Consider the following 6000-nt stretch of genomic DNA (forward strand, 5'->3'; position numbering starts at 1 on the left):
CCTTTACTGTTATTGGGCTCATGCCCAATATTATCTGAGTTGCTGTAGTGATAGGTACTGCAGTAACACCAGGGGATTTGAGGGCTTTCTGTTTTCATATGCTTGACTTGTATAGTGCATAGGATGCCACTGCAGCATCAAGAGATTTCTCTATGGTCCCTACGAACTCTGAAATTTCATGAAAAGAAGGATAGATAAAGAGAAAGAGATGTAAATAATGTATAGGTGGGAACCAAATAACCCCTTCTTGTGGTACTTGGGCAGCAGGACTGTGCAAGAAATGGAAGCAGCAGTAATGATAGTAAAAATGGAATATTTAGAAGACCCAGGAAGTGTTTTTGATAATTCAGGTGTCACATTTTCTCTGTGAAGCTATGACAAACCAGGAGAAGCTCTTTGGAAAGATCCAAGGCATGTGGATTGTGAATCTAGTTTTCAAACAGCTATTTATAGTTTCTCTATGGGAGTGGTTTGATTTGGGGAATTAAAAATTTCCATATTGTAGGAGAAAAATGGACAATGAGATGTCATTAAAAACTCGGATACCCCAGTAGTGTGTCATAGTATATGTCTGGTATGGGTACAAAAGACCAAACATAAATAGCTTTCCCACTAATTTACATGACTATTTGCTCCTGCTCTTATAGTTTGGAAGAGATCTAGCTTTTTCATTAATATAAAAACCATCCTGTTTCAACTACTTAGAATGTTATAAGAGTTAGAGCAGGAAGGTACCTCAGAAGTCATCTAGTCCAACCCTCTGAATTTTCATATGAGGAAACTTGGGCTTAGAGAAGTGGTTTGTTCATGATCAGTTTATAAATAGTTCTTCCCCACTGACCTAATATCTTTAGAGAAAAATACCAAAAATTGCTGGATGGTTGTAGTAGCTGAACCTACAAGTTACCAGAAGTACTATATATCCTACTTAGTCTGCATTGTTGAGGTTCTTGCTACTTCATTATTTTTAAAGCCTCTGTGCCACTCTAGAAACAGCTAGGTGGCTCACTGGATAGAGCACCACGTCTGGAGTCAGGTTTGAGTTCAAATCTGGCCCCAGATACTTGATAGCTGTGTGATCCTGGGCAAGTTATTTAATCCTGTTTGCCTCAGTTTCCTCATCTGTCAAATCAACTGAAGAAGGAAATGGCAAACTACTCCAGTGTGTGTGCCAAGAAAACCCCAAATGAGGGAGTTCTCAAAGAGTCAAACATGACTGAACAACAATTCTAGGTGGGGCAGAAGCACGGAGGTGGGGATAAGAGCAATGGAATGCCAAAGTGTTAAATGTCCCTGATACAACCACAAAAAAAAAAACACAACAAAACTAGATGACACTCCTGTCCTTGAAGAAGTTTGGAATCTAAATAAAAAGACAAGACAAACATGCAAGAAAAACACCTACAAAAGGACTTAAACAAGCTAAAGCTAATTATGATTTTAGAGATCCAAATATAGAAATGCTGATTGACTGTTGTGATAGTAATGGCATTTAAAGATTCCCCTGTATTGGCTTAGTTTTTCAAATTGATTGTGTTAAAACCCAGAGCTTGTTGATCCCACCTGTGGGATGGACTTGTTGATGTGAAAAGAAAGTCCTGAACTGGGAAGAGCTGGTGACATAGATTTGGAGAGACAAGAGAGAGGCAGAAGAACTTTTTGGAAGCAGCACTTCGTGGAGGCAGAGAGAGAGACTGAGAAGGATTGCTGAGGGCTACTTTGAATTGCCCTGGACTTTTGAGACCTGCCCCCGGAGCTGCCAAGGACTGAGGAGACATGGCTGTTTTGCTGGTACTTTGTATGTCTGTTTTGGTGTTGTTTTGCCAGATTTGTCCACTGGTGAAAGACAGTCCTTTTGTTGAAGAAGTCCTGGAACCTGGCTTTTGGTTAAGAAGCCCTGAGACTGTCCTGCAGACAGAGAATGAATACTGTCCACTGGTGAAGGACAGTGCTGTTGTTGCAGGGGTCTGGAGACTGTCCTGCAGACAGAGTGAATACTGTCCACTGGTGAAGGACAGTGCTGTTGTTGTAGGGGTCTGGGAACCTTTCTGTTGGTTCAGAAGCCCTGAAGAAGGATTTTCTTGTTGTATGTTTACAGAAATCCTGGGAGAGGGTTTTGCTAATGTTTTCAGGGGTTCTAGGACTGTTCTACAGAAAGGTTCCCAGACCCCTGCAAGAACAGCACTGTCCTTCACCAGTGGACAGTATTCATTCTCTGTCTGCAGGACAGTCTCAGGGCTTCTTAACCAAAAGCCAGGTTCCAGGACTTCTTCAACAAAAGGACTGTCTTTCACCAGTGGACAAATCTGGCAAAACAACATCAAAACAGACATACAAAGTACCAGCAAAACAGCCATGTCTCCTCAGTCCTTGGCAGCTCCGGGGGCAGGTCTCAAAAGTCCAGGGCAATTCAAAGTAGCCCTCAGCAATCCTTCTCAGTCTCTCTCTCTGCCTCCACGAGGTGCTGCTTCCAAAAAGTTCTTCTGCCTCTCTCTTGTCTCTCCAAATCTACGTCACCAGCTCTTCCCAGTTCAGGACTTTCTTTTCACATCAACAAGTCCATCCCACAGGTGGGATCAACAAGCTCTGGGTTTTAACACAATCAATTTGAAAAACTAAGCCAATACAGGGGAATCTTTAAATGCCATTACTATCACAACTGTTGAATTGAATAATGACTGATGAGGTCAAACTGAAACAGAACAAGAAAGGAAGTATGTTTTAATGTGGAGTTTTAGATGAGAGATAGATAATATAACCAAAGGGGAGGGCTTATGGATGACATATATGTATGACAATTGCAAAGAATGAGAAGGCATTGATGGGCTTCTGTTATAGGAACGTAAAGTTTTAAGATCTTCCCTGCCCCTAGGTTAAGTGCACTTGGAGCCTGTGGTGGGAGGCTTGTTTTTCAGGAATGCCCACACCTTGGTGCTTTGTGATTGGGCAGTGGGTCAAGAGGGTTGTTATATTCTCTGAGCCAGGAGAAGGCTATATAAGCCCTGATGGGAGGCTTTGCTTTGGGGCTCACTTTGAGAAGTGTTGTGTGATTTGACCAGATGAGACTCTGGGTAGCCATTGGTGAGAGCCCTTCAGCTTTGAAAAACCCAGATGTTGATGCTTCCCTCTCTGGTAACTGTGATTTGGTATGGATGTAATGGTTGGACGTTTTGGCGGCCTGTCTACTTGATATGTTTTTCTGTTTCTTGTAACTTCTGTCTGTATACTCTGAAGTTCGGGGTGCTGACTTTCCCCTGAACAAGGTAAATGATATGTTTGATTGATTAAAGTAAGCTTGTTAACCTATTTTGACTTGCTTTCCTTTAGGAAAGCAGATCTAAGAACCTGTGTTGGCAGCTACCCTGGGGATGCTGGGGTGCTTGCTGATACAGCTTCCATCTGTGAATGAATGAATAAATGAAAGAATGAATGAATGAATGAAAAAGCCTTTAATGAGTGCTTACTGTGTGCCAAGCACAGTATCAATTAAAGCAATACACTATTTAATAGCTAGCATTTATATAGTGCTTTAAAGGTTTGCAAAACACTTTTCAAACATTATCTCATTTTATCCTCACAACAACCTTAGTTAATAGTCAAGAAACATTTACTAAATGCCTACTATGTGTCAAGCATTGTGCTAAGTTCTGGGGATAAAAATTTGAAAAATAGTGAGAGTCTCTGGTTGCAAGAAGGTTACTGTCTAATGGGGGAAGACAACACAAAAAAGAAAGTTGAAAACATGAGAGGGGGAAGGGAACCATGATGGAGAGAAGTCAATGAAATCCAAAATTCCAAAATGAGAGCATCCAGAATAGACAAAAAAGTCCAACATGAGTATAATTGGGTGGGAAATGAGGAGATATTTGAGGAGAAAACAAGTGCTATTATTTTCTCCTGTTTACAGTTGGGGAAACAGAGGCATACAGTGGTTAAGTGACTTGTCCAAGGTCATACAGTTAAGTATTTAAGGATGGATTTGAATTCAGGTCTTCTTGACTCGACTCCAGGTTGAGTACTTCATGAACTGCACTATCAAACTAGTGATCATATATACATTGATATATGTATGGCCTTGAAATAACTAGTACAATCTTACCTGGGGATTGATGGTTTGGGGAGTATAAGAAGGAAACAAACATTTATTAAGTGCCCATTATGTTCCAGAGGCTGTGCTAAGCTCTTTTTAAGTGTTACCTCATTTGATTCTCACAACAACACTGAGAGGCAGGTACTATCATTATTCCTATTTTAAAGTGGAGGCAGACAGAGGCTAAGTGACTTGTTGAAGTCACACAGCTAATATCTGAGGTCAAATTTGAATTCAGGTCTTCCTGACTCCAAGCCCCTCACTCTATCAACTGTGCCACCTAGCAATCTCTGTAGGTTGACATAATTTCTTCCTCCACCAATTCATTAGTTATATTGCTGCTACATGAATCCACCTAAGATAACAGTATGTTATTCTGTTGGGGATAAATCACTGGATTTGGAGTAAGAAAGTCATCCTCTTTGACCCTCACAATAACCTTGTGAAAGAGATACCACAGGAATTTTGTGCCCATTTTATAGATGAAGAAATCCAGGCTCAGAAATATTAAATGACTTGTTGAAAATCACAGCTAAGTGGCAGAACTGTAATTCAAACCCAGGTCTTCTTACTCCAAATCCAGTGACCTACTTGTGTGCCCTTCAGCAACCTCTTTGCGACACAATTTCCCTTTCTATACAATCAGGGGGTTGGAGTAGATGATCTCTAAGGCCCCTTTCAGGTTTAAGTCTCTGTTCCTATGACTCTACGCAATAAACATTTATTAAATAAAAGCTTTGTGTGTGGAGGTGGTGATAGTTGGGTTATCTTGAAGGGTCTATGTGATGTAATGGACAGCCTGCTGGCCTTGGAACCCATGACACCTGGGTTCTAATTCTGCTTCCTTTATCTACTAGCTATGTAGAGATGGGCAATTCGCTTTACCTCTGTTGCTGCATCTACCTCTCAGGACTATTGTGAAACTCAAGTGTGATAATGTATGTAAAGCATTTTGCAGCTATTAAAACACTATGTAAATGTAAGATATTATTAGTACATAAAAGAGGATTAGGTGGAGATGAGCAGGGAGTGTTTTTCCAGGTAGAAGGAACAGTACTTATAGAAAACAGCCACTAGTATGGTTTGATGGGAATGCAGAATACTTGAAGGAAAGTAATGTGAAAAAAGAATGGAAAGGAAGATATATTTGCCAGTTTGTGGGAGGTTTTAGATACAAGGCTAAAGAGTTTGCATTTATCCTGAAAGCAGCAGGGAGTCGCTCTGGAAGGGTTTGAGCCACTGAAGTGATTAGATGAGAGGCTCAGAGAAATGAATGAAGCAACTTGTTTGTAGTCGCACAGGTACACAAAAGCAGTTAGCATTCAAACTTAGCCTTTCCAATTCAGTGCACTTGCCAGTACTGCACGATTATCTCTTTAGCCATACAGTGTTTCATAGACCTTTACAGAATAAATGCAGATTCCCCAAGGCTGAAAAAGTTCAAGCCATCAGACACAAAACCTTGGAAGATAGCAAAGTCTTGTTTTGTAAGTCAGGGAATTGTTGTAGGGCCTGAAATAATTGATGTGACGCCTGAGTGCCTCAATTTCCTCATCTTTAAAATGGGGATAGTTGATAAATGGTAATAAAATGTCTAAATATCAAGCTGCTGAATAATAGCGAAGATAAATATTTGTGGGAAGTGGTAAGTTGTAATTAGCGCCTCTACCTAGGAAGATTAACAAATACCACACAACTTTACAAGAGCCCGCCCCTCTCCCTAGCACGGGTGAAAAGGTTGACGTTGGAGAGACTCCTGCATGGCACCATGGGATTTGTAGTAAAAGTTGCCCTCGCGAACACGAACACTGTTGTCGCTCCCTAACGCCGGCTTAGTTCCTGTACGGACAGGAGGGAGCCCACTTCCCTCTGGGAAATGTAGTCAAATGGCGACCAATGACCGCCGGCTC

This window comes from Petaurus breviceps, unplaced genomic scaffold (assembly GCF_028583685.1).
Source record: "Petaurus breviceps papuanus isolate PSGF00001 unplaced genomic scaffold, PetGlider_PUasm1.0 551, whole genome shotgun sequence".
Lineage (NCBI taxonomy): Eukaryota > Metazoa > Chordata > Mammalia > Diprotodontia > Petauridae > Petaurus > Petaurus breviceps.